Consider the following 17,400-nt stretch of genomic DNA (forward strand, 5'->3'; position numbering starts at 1 on the left):
CCTGTTCATGCCCTCGGGTCCAGCCCCAGACCTGCATGGCCTCAGGAAGCTCTGGGTCCACTTGGAACACGGCCGTCATCCTGGCCTGCGGTGTGGGCTCTGTCTCTCCCGGTTCCCAGGGTCTGCAAGACATCACGAGGGGCTGGCCGCCCTGCTCACTTCCTCTGTGCGGCCTTGACATTCCGCAGACTCCGCTCAGCTGGCCACGTGGGGTGCTACATGTGGGAAGCTTCCCCCCAGGGCGGGAGCGAGCAGGCGGGGGCGGGGGCTGATCCAGACACCTGGCGCCCCTCCAACCTTGTTCCTCCTGCACACCGGCCGCAACGTCTGCAGCCGCCCACAGGCCCGCAGGTGCAGAGGGCCGCGAGGTCTTGCTGGCCCCCTTGGAGTCGCTGAGGCCTCGTGGGGTGAGGGCTTCTCTGAGAGCCCTGTGGGGACCCTGGGCCCTGCAACTGGACGGCTGCCTCCTGCCGACCATGCGGGGACAGTGGGGCCTGGAGACTGAAGGCCCAGGAGCTCCGCCCAAGCGCCATCCGCTGTCTAGTCCATCCCAGTGCTCAGCTCACTGATACCTTTTGGGGGAGTCAGGGGATGGGGTTCGGGGAGGACGGTGCCACCTGGAAGTTCCAGAACAACCGTTCCAGCAGCACCAGTGCTTTCTTGGGGGATAAAGACCAAACCTTCCAGTTCAGAAGGAAGATTGAATGGAGGGGGTAGTTCTCAGTGTCTGGGGGCGGGGTGGCGGGCACAGACCGACGTCTCTGGTCACTGAAGGTCCCGGCTCTCCCCAGCACAAGCCCATACCCTCCCTGGTCTCAGCCCCCTCTGTGGACTCCGAGTCAGGAATCTCTGCCCATGTCCTTGGCCATACTTGCCAATCCGCATCGAGGGACTAGGGCCACACACTGTTGGGCCCCCACCTCAGTGCAAGTGACCCTGGGTACTGGGTTGAATTGTGTCCCCCAAAAGATAAGTCCAGGTCCTAACCCCCAGTACCTGCAAATGGGACCTTATTTGGAAATAGGGTCTTTGCAGATGAGGTCATTGGGGGTACCCTAGTCCCACGGCTGGTGTCCTTACGAGAGAGGAGATTTAGACAGTCAGACACATGGGGAGGCCATGTGGTGACGGGGGCAGAGGCTGGAGTGACGCAGCTCCCAGCCAAGGAAGCTGGGAGGGGCAGGAAGAGCCCCTGGGGCCTCCTTGATCTAGGATTCTGGCCTCCAGACTGTGGGAGGATGAGCTTCCATTATTTCAGGCCATCTGGAAGCCCCAGGAGAGTCACACGCCCTGTGTCCTCCTCACCCTGCGCCCTGCGATTGTCCCTCCAGCCGCCCACCCCCAGGCAGCCTCCCCAGCTGGACAGCGCTGGATGTGAACCAAGTCTGGTCCCACTGCACCCCCCCACCCCCACCCCCACCCCCTCCCCCCATGTGACAGACTCTGGTGGGTCACTGGGACCCCAGACGGGAAGCCCTAACTGGCACTGCCCCAAGAGAGCCGGCGGCGGTGGGGAGCTGGGCTGGGCCTCCCTCGCAGCCATGTCCTCCGGCTAGGTCCCCCGTGCCGCAGGCTGGGAGCTGCTCAGTCAAGGACGGAACTGAGCACCCACTGCGCGCAGGGCGCTAGAGGTACCGCTGACCCTGCAGCATTTGGGGTCCTTACAAATGGCAGGGTGCAGGGGCCCGTGCAGGAGGTGACAGTGTGTGGGAATTGGCCCAGTCCAGGCGTGCTTCCTGGAGGAGGCAGTGCCTTACTGTCACAGGAGCGCTTGCAAGGCAGTCCCAACCCCCAGCCCTGCTTGTCACAGTTGGCACTCAATAAACAGGGCTCCACAGAGGGGGCTGGAGACGTCCTCTGCTCACCCAGCCAGTGGCCAGCACGAACCTCCTCTGGTCAGCCCTGAGAGCTGGGACCAAATCATCCCCTCTGAAGGGAACCTCCTGAGCTCCTGCTGTTTACCTGGAAGGCGGGCCTGGGTGTCTGAGGCCTGCCCCCATCTTCAGGACCTATCCCGCCGTCTCCCGGGGCTACAGCGCTCCCTGTCAACTCATCCTTTTTAAATATTTAATCCTGTTAAATATTAAACCTCTTCCAAGCCCCAGTTATAATCACATCGATTCTAGGCTATGGCTGTGCTGCCCCCTGGCGCTCTGCCTCCTGGTGCCCGGGTTGGCCTGGGGTGTTGGGGGGTGAGGGCCTCATGGCGAGGGCGGCCCTTGGCCCCACAGGTGCTGTCTCGGCCCAGCAGTGCCACCCAGCACCCACCAGGGACAGGAGCTGGTGCTCCTCCCTGGCTCCCTCAGCTCCCAAGGAGCCTGGGACACCAGAGAAGGTTTCTCTATAGCCCGAAGCAAGCGTCAGCCCTGAGCTCCAGGAGCAGGGATCATCAAACCCGTGTGACTCTCTTGCTTTCCTGGTCACAGCTGGAAGTGGATGGAAACATTCCCAGGAGGTGGGGCGTGGGGGAATCCCATCTGGAAGGGAGACCCTGGGAGCCAAAACCAACCTCTGTTTAAAAACAGTTTCAAATTGTGAGATATTGAGACTTCCCTGGCAGTCCAGTTGTTAGGACTCCGTGCGTCCACTGCAGGGGGCAAGGGTTTGATCCCTGGTCAGGGAACTAAGATCCCACATGCCACGTGGAGTGGCCAAAAAACAAAACAAAAACAAATTGTGAGATATTTCCAAACTGCTAGAAAGTTCAGAAAATAACAGTGCTAACCCTGGACACTCCTTGGAGATTAAACACACACATGCATCACGTGGCTTCAGGTGTTGGGTTATTGATGGAAGTTACCTTGAGTTTATAGGTTAATTTTGGGAGAATTACCATCTCTGCCATATTGAGTATTCCCACCCATGGACCTCATAGTTCTCCAGTTTTTTAGATCTTCTTCTATATCTTTGAATAACATTTCTTATTGTTTTCTTCGTAATTGTCATGAGCATCTTCCCTCTCCCTCAGCAGTCCCTCCAGCAGGAGTCAGGGAGTAGAAACCCTTTCGGTCCAGGTTTGTCTGAAGTGTCTTCACGTCTTCACTGACTGGTGGCCACACGCAGAGTCTCGCCAGCCCCTCCTCCCTCCAAACCTTGGGGATGCTGTCCCATCGTCTCCAGGGTCTGCTGTCCGTCTTCTGGCCGTTCCATGAATCACCAAACCCCCCTCTCAACTTTCACCAGGACCCTGTCTTCACCTGGGTCCTGCAGCCCCACCTGGCCCAGCCTCGGTGGGAATTTGCTCCTGTTCATCATATTTACCCATGTTTGTGTCTCTGGAATCCGAGGCTTCTTAGCTTTCATCATTTTTAGGAGAAGTCTCACCTGTATCCTTTCAACGCTTGCATCTCCTTCCTTTCTTTTCTCTCTCCTCTGGAGCTCCTTCTAGGGCAGGAATCAGAAGTATTTTAGGCTTCATGGGCCCAAGTGTCTTTGTCAACTATTTGACTCACAACATGTGTACTCCTGGGTGAGGTTGGTTCCAGTAAAAAGACGGCGGGGAGTGGGGGCGAGAAGGCAGACGCAGTCCCGGTCACCACCCCTGGTCTCCTGGCCTCTCTTTCATTTATTCTGTCTTTCGGCCCCTCTGCGGGGCACTCAGGGTTGTCCCCAAACCTTTCTCTTCCAATTCACTAATTCTCTCCGCAGCTTCGCCCAGTTTGCCATCCACCCTGCCGTGCACTTTGTACTGTCAAAGGTCGTCTTCACATCTCCGAGTTCCACTCCCCTTTCCCATGATGTCTCATTTTTCCCCTGGGTATTGGCTCCTTCTTTTGTGTTTTTCACACTCTTTGACACCCTCTTGCTGGTGCTTGTCTCTGACGTTGTGTAAGCTCATGTTTTGTTTTAATTAATTAATTTAATTTTTGGCCGCACTGCAAGGCATGTGGGATCTTAGTTCCCTGACCAGGGACTGAACCCATGCCCCCTGCAGTGGAAGCACGGAGTCCTAACCACTGGACCTCCAGGGGATTCCCCAGCTCATGTTTTTGAGCTCACGGTGCTGGTTTCCTTGTGAACTGAGCCCCAGCAGGACCTGGTGGAGGGTTATCCCTTCAGAGGAGTTGACAGCATGTGGTCCAAGGGCCTGGGGTGTCGCTGGCCGGCTTTTATGTCATGCCTTGGCTGGAGGATTTCTAGACCAGCAGGGCCTGTGTCAAGCCAGCCTGTGGTTTCAAGTTCCAGGACACACCTCTCTCTCCCGCCCAGGGGCCAGGCGGACACAGACAATGCCTGTGCCTGGATCTTTCCAGCCTCCTGGGACCCCAATTCCAATCCTGCCTCGCCTGGACGCAAAGCCTTGTCTCCTCATAGCAGTCAGCACCAAATACCCTGGTTAGGAGACAGGAACTCATGCTGCTTCAGCCCCTAATCCAGACCGTGGATGCAGATTCCAGGCTTATCACCTGGTTCTTCGTACCCTCAGCTGTGGTCTGAGTGTCTGTGTCCCCCTAGATCCATGTGTGGCAACCTGACCCCCAGGTGATGGTGTCAGGAGATGGGGCCTTCGGGAGGTGACCAGGTTGTGAGGGTGGAGCCTCACGGTGGGATTAGTGTCCTTACAAACAAGACCCCACAGAGCCCCTCCTCCCCATAAGGACACAGAGGGAGGTTGGCTGTCGGCAATCCGACCACGTTGGCACATGGTCCTGGCCGTTCAGGCTCCAGAACTATGAGACGTAAATTTCTCCTGCTTATAAGCCTCCCAGTATGGCATTCTGTTACAGCTGCCCAAGCCACCATGACACCCCCTTCATTTATTATCCCCTTTCTTTCCTGGTGAGCCCAGCTAAGCCCTTAAAGTAGCCCTTCAAGTCTGTGGTGGTTTCTGCAGCATTTCTCGGTGTCATTGGTCGGGATTTTCAGGTTACACTTTTCTCATCACAGACTGTCCACGTTCCAGATGAGGAGAAAGAAAAGAGAGCGAGGAGGCCAGGTCTGGCACCACCGGGAGGTGACTGGCTAGGCGGCTGCAGCCGCTGCTTGATAAAGCTGCCAAAAAGCTGCAACAAAAGAGACCCACGTGACAGTGGAGGGCATTTCCCGGGGATGCCTGGGACAGCCCAGGCCTCCCCCAAGGCCACAACGAGGCTTGTGCACGAGTCAGAATGCGGCCAGGTCTCCAAGGGTGACCGGGCAAAGGTGGGCTGAACGCAGAGGGGAGTCGGTGGTGGACGCTGGGGGTTCTTTCAGTGGTCAGGCGATGGGCTGTCATGTGGGTAGGGACCTCGGAGAGAGCCCCATGACCTGCTCCCCACCTGGCTGTGTCGTGGGACAAATGCTGCCCCCAAAGACACGGCCCCATCCTAATCCCTTAACCTGTGAGCGGGACCTCATTTGGAAGAAGAGTCTTTGCAGATGTAATTAAGGATCTTGAAATGAGATGATCCTGGGTTATCCAGGTAAGCCCTAAATCCAGTTCTCTATACGGTAAGAGAGGGAGAGATAAGACACAGACACATGTGGGGAGTCGGCTGGGTGACAAAGAGCCAGAGATGGGGGTGATGAAGCCACAAGCCAAGGGACACCAAGGATGCTGGCACCTCCAGGAGCTGCAGGCAGCAGGACAGGGCCTCCCCCCACATCTTCGAGGGAGCGTGGCCCTGCAACACCTCGATGTTGGATCTTCGGTCCAGACCGTGAGAATAGATGCCCGTTGTTTTAAGCCCCCTGGTTTGTTACCATGGCCCCCAGACACTCACACTGGGCTGTTCTAGAACAGAGACCCCTTGGTGAGCACGAACACCGCTGTTTTGGGCACTCACCCAGCATTTCCCGTGTAGAGACCGTGCACGGTCACAGGGCCCTGTGGGGGAGTGACCACTATTCCCACTTTCAGAGGGAAAACCGAGGCTCCCAGAGGTCAGCCCCTCAGCCCTGGTGATGTGGGCCCCAGGGACAGAGTTGGGTCTTGAACCCAGCCCTGCACGGAGTGGGGCGTCAGGTTCATCTGACCTCAGGTTGGAGGGGTGTCTGCCCCTGAAGGTAAGGTCAGCCTGCTGAGATGGACACACGGGACTCTGCTAGAGGGGGCCTTCAAGAGGTGGGGGCTGAGAAGGGGCCTCCCGCCTGCCCCTCACGACAGCCCTTCCCTCGGACCTTCCCCAGCTGCCGTTGGAGGAGGAAACCCACTGCCCAAGGTCCCTGGGCACCTTCGCCCACCACCCCCGTCCTCCAGGAGGGCCGCACCCAACCCTCCCCTGGCCACGGAAGGAAGCACATGCTAGAGGCTGCAGGGCCCCAGGGCAGAGGATCTCAAGTCCCTGAGCCCTTTGCTGCCTTCCTCAGGGCTGAGATGTTGCTTCCTCTGCCTCAGGTGCAGAGTCAGAGGGGAAGGAAAAGATAAGAGCATGAGTGAGAGAGGATGTGTGTGGCCTGAAATCAAAATCTCTCCGGGAACCCTGTTCGGTGGGAACCTCTGCCCCATCAGGACATGCGGCCTGGTGCTCAGGCCCGTAATGGGGCTGCCTTCCCCCTCTGTCCGCCAGCACGTGTGATTCTCTCTGGGAGCCTCTTCATGCATGAGAACAATGAGACCTAGAGGAAATGCACTGATACAAAGTGTTCAATTCACTGAAGGTGGGGGGCCATTATCTCTGAGCACAGATGGTTTTTTTTGTTTGTTTGTTTGTTTGTGTATTTTTTTGCGGTAGGCGGGCCTCTCACTGTTGTGGCCTCTCCCGTTGTGGAGCACAGGCTCCGGACGCGCAGGCTCAGTGGCCATGGCTCACGGGCCTAGCCGCTCCGCGGCATGTGGGATCTTCCCGGACTGGGGCACGAACCCATGTCCCCTGCATTGGCAGGCGGACTCTCAACCACTGAGCACAGATATTTTCAAGCACTCTTGTGAAGTGTGATTCACGTGCAATGAGCTGCGCACGTTTGAAGTTTGACACACGCGGAAGCCTGTGAAACCGTCACCACAATCAAGACAGCAGAAATGCCAATCTCCCCAGAAGTCGCAAGCCCTCCCCCTCCCCCTCCCACGACCTGGCTCTGTCACTGCAGTTGGACTTGCGTGAACAGGATGGTGTGTAGAGTGTGTCCCCTTTCTGTCTGTCTTCTTTCCCTCAGCATCTCTGCTCTGGGCTCCATCTGCATTTACTCACCCCTCCCTGCTGCGTCCTCGTGCTCCGGGGTTCCCCTGGTGAGGGCATTTGGGTAGTTTCCAGTGTGGGACTTGAATTTGGGGTCTGAATATTTGTGTCCCTCCAAAATTCACACGTTTACACCTGACCCCCAGGTGATGGTGTTATGAGGTGGGGTGTTTAGGAGGTGATCAGGTCAGGAGGGTGGGTTAGTGTCCTCATAAACGAGACCTTGGAGAGCTCCCTTGCCTCCTCCACCCTGTGAGGACACAGCAGGAAGATGGACACAACAGAACGTGCAGGCGCTGTGATCCTGGACTCCCAGCCTCCAGACAGTGGGAGATAAATGTCTGCTGTTTGTAAACCACCCAGTTCGTGGTATTTTGTTCTGGCAGCCTGAGCCGGCTGGGACGGGGGATTACAAGGAAGCTGCCGTGAACCTTCAGACAAGTCTTTGTAAGACTTAACGCTTTCGTCTCTCCTGGGTAAATACCCAGCTGCAGAAAGACCAGACTGCATGTGTGAGTCCATTTAACTTTTTAAGAAATGGCCAAATTCTTCCCCAAGGTGGTCACACCACTTTTGAATCCTGCCAGCAGTGTGAGAGCTCCGGCTGACGCTTGGTACAGTGGGCCCCCACTGCAGTCCACCTGACAGAAGAGGGTCTCTCCTGTGGCTTGCGGGTTGGGTCTACCCAGTGACTAGTGATGCTGGGCTTTTCTCCGTGCGCTTCTCTGCCATCTGCATGTCTTCCTTGGTGAAGTGTCTATTGCAGCCTTTTGACCATTTCCAAATTGGGTTATCATTTTAATGTGAATGTTGGTGTTCCTTTATCCATCCTGGATGTGAGCCTTTCCTGTGGACCTGCACTGTGAATGCCCACTCACAGTCTGTATTTTCCTTTGCGTTTCTTTTGATGGGCAGTTTATTTATTTATTTATTTATTTATTTATTTATGGTCTCGTGGCATATGGGATCTTACTTAGTTCCCCCACCAGGGATCGAACCCCCTCCCTCTGCATTGGAAGCACAGAGTCTTAACCACTGGACCGCCAGGGAAGTCCCTAATGGGCTGGTTTTAGTTGATGAAGCTCGATGTATCAATTTTTTCTTCTATGGCTATGTTTTTTTGTGTTTTTTTTTGCGGTACGCGGGCCTCTCACTGCTGTGGCCTCTCCCGTTGCGGAGCACAGGCTCCAGATGCGCAGGCTCAGCGGCCATGGCTCACGGGCCCAGCCGCTCCGCGGCATGTGGGATCTTCCCCGACTGGGGCACGAACCCGTGTCCCCTGCATCGGCAGGCGGACTCTCAACCACTGTGCCACCAGGGAAGCCCTATGGCTATGTTTTTGTGTTTTCTTTGAGAAATATTTGTCCACATCAAAGTTGCAGAGATATTCACCCAGAACTTCTACGGACAGTCATAGTTTTAGGTTTTATGTGGTGTCTATGCTTTGTTTCAAATAGTCTCGTGTGTCCCCGGGTCATTTTCCTGCTGAGTTTACCAGTTTTTCTGGCACAAGTTTTGGAGAAACTTCCTTTCTCCCACTGAACCCCCCACCCCCACCCCCTGGCTCCGTCAAGGCCACGTCTGCCCTCAGTTCTGCACATCCCCTGGCATCCATGTGACATTGTCGTGGCATCCATGTGACATTGATCACCAAAGCTTCCCCGCAGATCATGGTTAGTTGAGTATGAGTCCTCCAACTCTGCTCGTCTTTCTCAAGGTTATTTTAGCTCTTCTATGCTCTCTGCATTTCCATGTGTATCTTGGATTCAGCTGGTTAATTGTTACAAAAAAGCCTCGGGGTTTTGTTTGGGGTTGTCCCAAATCTCACAGGGCAACGTGGGAGGGGTGACAGCTTGGTGACACCAAGGCTCCTGGCCCCTGATTGTGGACAGAAATCTGCGTCTCTTCCTGTTGAGATCTGGATCCTCTCGCAGCAAGTTTCTGCTACTTAGTTCACTCCAGAGGTCTGCACATCTTTTGTTAAATTGATTTTTACATGTTTTATGCTTTGTGATATTTTATTTATTTATTTACTTATTTGATTATTTATTTTTGTGGCCGCGCTGTGTGGCACGTGGGATCTTAGTTCCCTGACCAGGGATTGAACCCATGCCCCCTGCAGTGGAAGCACAGAGTCTTAACCACTGGACTACTGAGGAAGTCCCTGTTTTGTGATATTTTAAATGGAAGTGCTTCTAATGTTACTTTGCTGTTTGGTGCCGATCCACACTTTTGTATGTGGTTCTGTGCTCTTGCTAAGCTCCATATTGGTTCTGGTTGATTTGGGGCAGATTCTGCAAGATTTCCAGACAGGCCTGATGTCTGTGTAAACGGTTTTACTCTTTCCTTCCCAAACTTTCAGCCTTCTATTTCTTGTTCTTGCCTAATTAAACGGCCTAGGGGGGCTTCCCTGGCGGACCAGTGGTTAAGACTCCGTGCTTCCACGGCAGGGGATATGAGTTCGATCCCTGGTAGGGGAACTAAGATCCTACATGCCACGCAGCACAGCCAAAGAAACAAAACCACAAAAAATCAGGCTAGGCCTCCAGCACCGTGCTGAAGAGCAGCGGGCAGGGCGGGCATCCTCGTCTCATCCCTGATCTGAGGGGAAAAGCTTCCAGCCTTTCACCATCGACTGTGAGGTCCACTGTGGGGTTTTCACAGATGCCTTGGTCAGGTGGACGAAGTGTCTGCTATTCTGGCCCCAGTGGGAGGATACCTAGCAGGTGACCAGCAGGCCCTGGCCGCTGCCCTGAGGCCCAGGGGCCCGCTTGCCTCCTGTGCAGGATGCCCAGCATCAGTGCTGGTCTGCGGGGCAGCTGCACATCCCGAGTGGAGCCTGACAGCGATGGGCTCCATCTTATCTTGGTAATAAAGCCGCAGAACCCGCTATAAATCCAGGGACATTAAAGCATCGGCATCTGCGGGACAGAATCCCCATCTCCTGCAGCTGCTCTCTGGCCAGGCAAGCGGGCAGGAGCTGGACGAGGCTCCTGCCACTTGGGCGGGGTGCTTGGAGAGGCCGTGCAGTCATTGCCTCCAGCCCGCACACAAACCCTCCTGGACTAGCCTGGGGACCTCCAGTGTCCAGGGCCCTGTCCCAAGGCCCAGCCTGTGGAGGCGAGGTGTTTCACAGAGGCTTGGGGACCAGAGAGGGACCCCGAGGGGCTGAGCTGCCAGCACGGGTCCAAAGCTCAGTCCCAGACTCGCCCCCACCCCCCGCTACACCCCAGCATGAGTCCAGGTGTGCGGGCGTCCCTCCCCAAGGCCCAGGTGGTGGGCTGCTCTCAGCTCAGGGGAACTTCCACTTCACATGGAGAGGCCCCTGGAGCCCCCTCCCCTGGGAGCACTTGGCTCAAGTCCCCAGCTGGACCCCTGTGCGTCCCAGTCCACCCCTGCTGCCCCCAAGCCCTCATCCCCTAAAAGCATCCCTGGGAGGCCTGATCCCGCCTAGCTCTGCAGACCCAGCCTGTGACCCTGAAACAGGCCCTGCTTCTGCACTAAAGTGGGTCTCCTCGGGGACTGGGGCTGCCCAATCCCCAGACTGCTCGGCCCCAACTGTCTCTCACCCCAGCAGCACCTCTATGCCCTTCCCCACCCTCATCACCCCTCTCATCACTGTTGGTGTGATGGGGAAAGGATTTGAGAGACTAATTCACACTAAAATGTCAGTGGTTGCTACAGCTCATGACACAGCCCCTCCCAGAAGGATGTGGTTTTTGAAAAGAAGAGCCCAACTGGGGCAATGCTTAACCCAATACTGGAACTTCAGGGGAAAGGCTTTCCAATGCTCCACACACTCACTGTGAGTCCCTCCCTCCAGGAGAGGATGAGGCTCCCGTGAGTCCTGCAGGCTGGTGGCCGGTGGGGGTTGGGTTGGATTAACTTAGCAGGGCATGCTGGTGGCCGGCAGAGGTGTGGACGAGATCAACGAGGCACATGTGTACCCCAGGCCATGGCGGCCAGCCAAGGAGGGCCCATGCCAGCTCAGTGACGTCCGCCTTATCACAGCCGCTGCCAGAGCACACTTGTTACAACGGCAAATGATGCTGTTTTCTTTTACCTTCACCTGCTCTGACAGCAGTTAGAAGATGATTTACTAATAAACACGGGAAGGAAAAAAGCCTCGGTTCTCTCCTTGCTGTCTGAAGCCTGAGGGTGATTGAAAGGCCAGCTGGAGTCATCGCTCAGACCTACATCAGGGCCCACAGGAGGGAGCCCCTGACGCCCGCAGCAGCCTTTCCATCCCTCCCCCTCCCCTGGGCTCACGGAGCTGCCAGCTGAGCACCTACTGCTGTGTGCTGGGGAGGAGGGCGGGGCTCTGACACCCACCTCCCGAAAGCCCGGGCGTGGAGGGGGCACAGTGTAGGATCTAACAGCGTTGAGGTCTGCACTCAGAGGCGCCCAGTGCTGGGGCAGTCACACCTGGAGCACAGTAGGTGCTCAAGAAACAGGCAGGCAAAAGAACCCAGGAAGGCTTGGCTGAGCAAGGGCGACACCCAGCAATTCAGGGAGGGGCCAGAAGACCCGGGCACCCAACGGTGGTGACAGGAGCAGGTGGACAAACACCGCCCTCTCTCGCCCCTCAGCGGATGACTCCGGGGTTCTATCTACCTGATCCGTGGGGGCCCAGCAGGACTGAGGCCCGGATGCCCATGGAAAGTCCAGCTGCCCAGGAGAAAACCCATCTCTCAGGCAGAACCTGTCATTTTATATGATTTATTCTCAGGCCCTTTAAACTCCGAGGCTGCCTCATCCACTCAGCACGGCCCTTCTGCTCCAGTGCTGCCCACCCCAGCCAGAGACCTGGAGCCGTCCTCACCCCACCCCCTGCACAGTCCTTCACCAAAGGTCCTGGGTACATGGAGAAGGAACACATGCTTGCTTGGACCTCAGTCTTGGGCTGACCTCACACCTTGACAGCCTCCTCCTCACCCTGAACCCTCAACCAGGCCAGCTTCTCTAGTACCTCTTCCTCATCCCTAGCCTCTGAGCCACCACTTCACGGCCTGACACACTAATTCATACTAAAGTGTCGATGACTGACCATCAATGCTAGCTTCGCTGGGGGGTGAGGACAGCTCCTTGGAGTGCCCATTTCCACTGGGAATATGACATTGCAGCTGGCAACAGACCCTGGTGGGTGAGACACTCAGAATGACTGGGCAGGCTGGGAACAGGTTCTGGGTAGGGGTCTTTCCTGGTTACCCTCCGAGGCTGGCACAGCTATTGGCAGGTGGTGAGGGGCAGCTCATATCTGGAGGGGGTGAAGGAGGCAAGCCCAAGGGCTGGTGCTGTGAGAGTGCCCCTCGCCCTCGTGGACAGGCCCCTCCTCTCTGGGTGCCAATCTCTCTGACTAGTTGGGAGGCAGGTGCCTTCGAGGCTGCTGGAGGCTGGTAACTCTGAGGGACCTTATCTCCCGGCCATCCTGTGCCCCAGCCCTACAGTGGCTCCCACGGGGTTGCTGCTCCCCCAGCCACACCCCCCAAGAAGGCTGGCACCGCCTGGCACTCTCTGAGACTCGACAAGCTGGGGCTGCCCTCTCACCCTTCATGCTGTACCCTGAGCATGCTGGTGACAAGATGGCTTTTGGGGGCCACAGTGGGGCCTGGCATGGGTCTGCTAGTGTGGCCGTGGCCTCAGAGACTGCAGGGTTGGTCCAGGAGCCAGGAACACTGAGCCATTGGTCCCACCCTTCCCCAGCTTCCGGCCGCGCCTGGAACCTGGCCTGGGAAACGCCTCTCGGAGAACTGGCTGTGAGGGTCACCCCTCCAGTGATGGGGAGACAGGACCCACCCCAGCAGGGGCTGGAGGCCTGGGGGCTCAGAGCCTCGAAGGACTCAGGGGAAAGGCTGTGTCTCTTCATGCTTCAACACCGTGCAATAGGGAACTGGAGGCAGGGAAGAAGGACCAGTGCTGCAGTGGGCAGCCCCCAAACTCACCAGCCAGGACTCCATGTTGCAGGGGGTCGGTCCTGGGGCCCAGAGGCTCAGTCAGGCCTGGCCCTGCTGCTGCTTGTGAGGGAGATCCCAAATTCCCCAGGCTGGGTCTTTACGGGCTGGGTACCTTCCTGGGTCCTTCAGGAGAAACCCTGTCCCCGTCGGGGTCCTGGTATATCCTGGGGCTGCACCAAGCCCCTCGGAAGGCCACCCCAGGCCCTGCCCCCATGCAGGTCGTGTCCTCCCTCTGCCTCCCAGCAGTACCTACCCTTCACCTGCGGCCCTGCAGCCTCCCTCTCCGTTCCCGCCTGGCCCACCCACCTGCACAAATGCACTTCTGGGCAGACAGACCCTAACCCCGCACAGTCTGAGTGGCCCCATTTCTTTGGGGTACAACAAGACTAATTTGGGGGTTGCAGACCACCTCCAGGGACCCAGGCGAGCTGGATAGCCACCAGATTGCATCTGCTCAGGAGCCCCCCCGGGAATTCTGGGGACCCACCACCCCAAGCACAGGCTCTGGAGTTGGGCATCTCCTCCCCCTCCATGGTCACAGGTGCTCATCCAGTGTTGGACATTCCCCCTTCCTGTTGAGCTGGGGAGGGGAGAGGGGCCAATGCTACCATGGACAGATGGGGACACAGAGAGGAGGATGCTGCCCGCTGGGCCCAGAGGGCCACTCTGGACCTTCTCTATCCTCTCGCCCTGAGGTCTGTGGCCACCCTGCCTCCAGGTGTCCTCCCCGAGCCTCCAGGATGTGGCCAAGAGACCCTGCATGGCTGGGCCTCCATCTCCACCCACAGTCTCTAAGGCCCCACGGCTAGGCCCATGACGGCAGGGTCCCCAGATCAGTGGCAAAGTGGGGATGGCTGTAGACATGACCGGGAATTAGCCGGGAGTTGGCGCTGGTCTGGCCAGGCCTATGGCCCATAGTCTGGAAGCCAGAAGGTTCCAAAGTCTCCACTTAGGGTTGAATCCTTCTGGGTGCCAGCCCACCCACTTTTGCTTCAAGGACTCAGATTTTCAGAATGAGATGGTGGGGAATTCAAGGTGCCCCTGGGGCCCACGGAGACAGTTCCCGGCCCTGGTGGGTCAGGCCGCTCCTGGGAGGTGGTGGCCTGGCCGGTGGTGCCTCCTGCCTCCACTTCTGGGCAGGAATGGACCCCACGGGCCTTTTTCACACCTTCTGCTCATGTTTTCTCAGCTCCATGAGCCCTGACTGCCCGTCTGAGGGGCTGGCCCAGGCCAGCTTAGCCTAGGCGGCCACGCTGTGTGCCTCCGTATATCCCAGGCCATCTCCTCAAAGCCCTGGGGTCCCAACGTGTGCAGCCAGACCGAGGCTTGTCAGGAGTTAGCGCTCCACCACCAGACAATCTGAAACTCCTTCCGGGGGAGGCAGGGGTCCCCCGCCCAGGGAGGGACGCCGGGCGTGCTGGGTGGTCGAGGCACAGATGGCCATGGCTCCTGGTGGGCTGGCAGCCCGTTGTCACGGCAGCGTCTTGCGTTGGGAGTGTCTCCCCTGCTCAGAAAACGTGAATTTCCTGCAATGTCCAGCGGCAGGCACTGGAGAAGGTAGTATTAAGTGGAATCAAAGGAACATTAAACAAAGCAGGAACGATTTACAATAAATTACGTTAATGCTGTTGGAGCCTCCGCCTCTGCCAGGCCCTGGTGGTGGCCCGGGTGCAGGCGCCACATCTGCTACTGCAGTTCCCTGACGCTGCAGCTGGGGAGGCTGCCCCACCGTCCTCACACCTGGAGGGGCGTCCCTTGGGAGGGGCTGCTTGAATACGGGCAGTTGACAACTTAACCCATTTAGCCAAAAAGATCAACGATGTACCGGTACCCAGTGTGAAGAGGGGGCAGGAATCAGAGGACCTCCCTCCTAGCTGGGAATTAGCCGGGAGTTGGCGCTGGTCCTCTGCTAAAGTCCCAAACCTCAGAAGGGACCCCGTGAGTGAATCTGCCTGCAGGCAGTGGGCAGGTAGAGCTGGGGGGGCTGTGGAGAAAACAGGGTTTGGGGGGGAGAAGATGGGCTGACATCTGCATCCAGCCTCCCGCTTTCCCATGGCCCCTTCAAGGTCCTCTGGAAGCACCCAGGCTGGCTCAACGCCCCCATTTCTTCCCCCCAGGTCAGCCCTCGTCTCTCCCCCCTCAGGAGCAGTCTTGTCGGGGGGCACTCAGCAGCTCAGGCTGGAGGGGCTGTACCCACTCCACCGCACCCTGAGGGGGCTGCACCCCCAGATTCAAGTCTGAGACACCCCCCTAGGAGGAGTTCCTGGAGGCTGCCCTGACTTACTGGGGCGGAGGCTGAATTCCCATGTGCGCACCCCCTCCCTGGCCAGCTGTGAGGCCTCGCCCTGGCCCCATGATGTTGCAAGGTGGCCCTCCAGAGTCCTCGATGCCTGAGGACGCTGAGGAACAGGCGGGCACCCCAAAGGGTGCCAGCTCTGGTCCCCTCGGGCCCATCTCCATCCCGGGGCAGCCCCGCGAGGACTGCCCATCTCCCCGCCTACCCCCGTCTCAGGGTCAATAAAAACGGCCATGGCCACGGTCACAGGTGTTCATCCAGTGCTGCACCTTCCCTGTCCCACTCCCAGCTCGTTGGGATGTTGTCCCCATGCCACACAGTTACCAGATTGGGTGGGGTTCTCAGGATATTCCGAGTGGGGTGGCCACCACCTCAGTCAACTTTGGGAACATTTTCATCACCCCAAAAGGACACTCCACTACATTCCCCTCCCTCCACCCCATGGCAATCTATGGATTTCCCAGGTCTGGACATTCCACATCTGTGGAATCCCCCACCGCGTGACCTTGCGTCTGGCTGCTGGCACTCGGTATCATGGTTTCAAGACTCGTCTGTGTCTGTGCTTCACTCCTCTTCGTCGCTGAGTTGGATTCCACTACATGCACCGACCACGTGCAGTTCATCCGAGGGTCTGTCAACGTTGGGTAGCTTCACCTTTTGGCTGCAGTGAATCCTGCTGCTGTGAACTCTCATATGAAGTGTCCGGATGTAGTCCTTCACTTCTCTTGGTCACATACCTGGGAGTGGAATTGCTGGTGGCTTGGTAACTCTGTGTTTAACCGTTGACAGGAACTACCAGTTCAATAACACTTTTCACCTGATGCAGGTCTTTTTTCCCAGAGGAGGCAACTTAAGGCTCAGAGAAGTCAAGACACTTGCCCAAGGCCACACAGCCAGTTGGTGGCAGAGCTGGGATTCGAACCCAGGTCCTGTGGTTACAGAGCCCGAGAAAGGCCCTGAGCCTCACTGTAATAAGGTGGAATGATTCTGCACTCAGTACTGTTAAGGCTTAGGCATTTCATATTGAAACTTTCAAAAATTGTTGCTGTGGGACTTCCCTGGTGGCGCAGTGGTTAAGAATCTGCCTGCCAATGCAGGGTACACGGGTTCAATCCCTGGTCCAGGAAGATCCCACGTGCTGCAGAGCAACAAAGCCCGTGTGCCGTAACTACTGAGCCTGCGCTCTAGAGCCCACGAGCCACAACTACTGAGCCCACGTGCCTCAACTACTGAAGCCTGCGCGCCAAAACGAAGAGTAGCCCCCACTCGCCACAACCAGAGAAAGCCCGTGCACAGCAATGAAGACACAACGCAGCCATAAATAAATAAATAATTTTTTTAAAAAGTTGTTTAAAAAAAAAATTGTTGCTGAGTTAAAATTTCAGGCAATATCTGAGGTCCTTGGAGAAAGGGCAGCCCCCTTTGTGAGCTGGGGGCTGGGTGCCTACCGCCCCGCAGTCTCTAGGCCCCTGCCCACCATGGGGGGGTCACCCCACCCAGCACAACTTGGGTAGGGGGGCTGTAGTTCAAGGCAAGCACAAGCCCCTGCCGCTGTCCAGTCAGCACACATTCATTTAGCACCTACTGTATGTCAGGCACTGAGCAAAGGAGACTCACTGCTCCCACCCTCGAGGGTCTTGTGTCCAAAGCCATGGAGTCGTGCAGCTGGAGAATGAAGGTTTAGAAGCTTCCATGCTCCAGGGTGACCTGCCACGCTTTCTCCTGCTTTTGAAGTCTGGGAGCTCAAAGGCCACACCCCACAGTCCCCCTTCCCTCCCACACTGACGCTAGGGAACCTGAGCTGGCTGGCCGGGGGTGGGGACCAAGCCCTCTGAGCCTCTATGGGCAGAGGCAGGCGAGCGAGGGCCAGCCTGCAGGGTGCTGGCCACGCAGGCATACACACTCGGGGTGCCCCCACCCCAGTTTAACAATCCCTCCCCGGGCACCTGCTATTTCACCCCAGAGCCCTGCAGCGGGCACCTGGCTCAGGTGGGACCCAGCCCCCTCCCTCCCTCCCTCCCTCCTAGCCCTTCATAGACCTGCCATCCCAAGT

Source organism: Delphinus delphis, chromosome 15, assembly GCF_949987515.2.
Source record: "Delphinus delphis chromosome 15, mDelDel1.2, whole genome shotgun sequence".
In the NCBI taxonomy this organism is placed as follows: domain Eukaryota; kingdom Metazoa; phylum Chordata; class Mammalia; order Artiodactyla; family Delphinidae; genus Delphinus; species Delphinus delphis.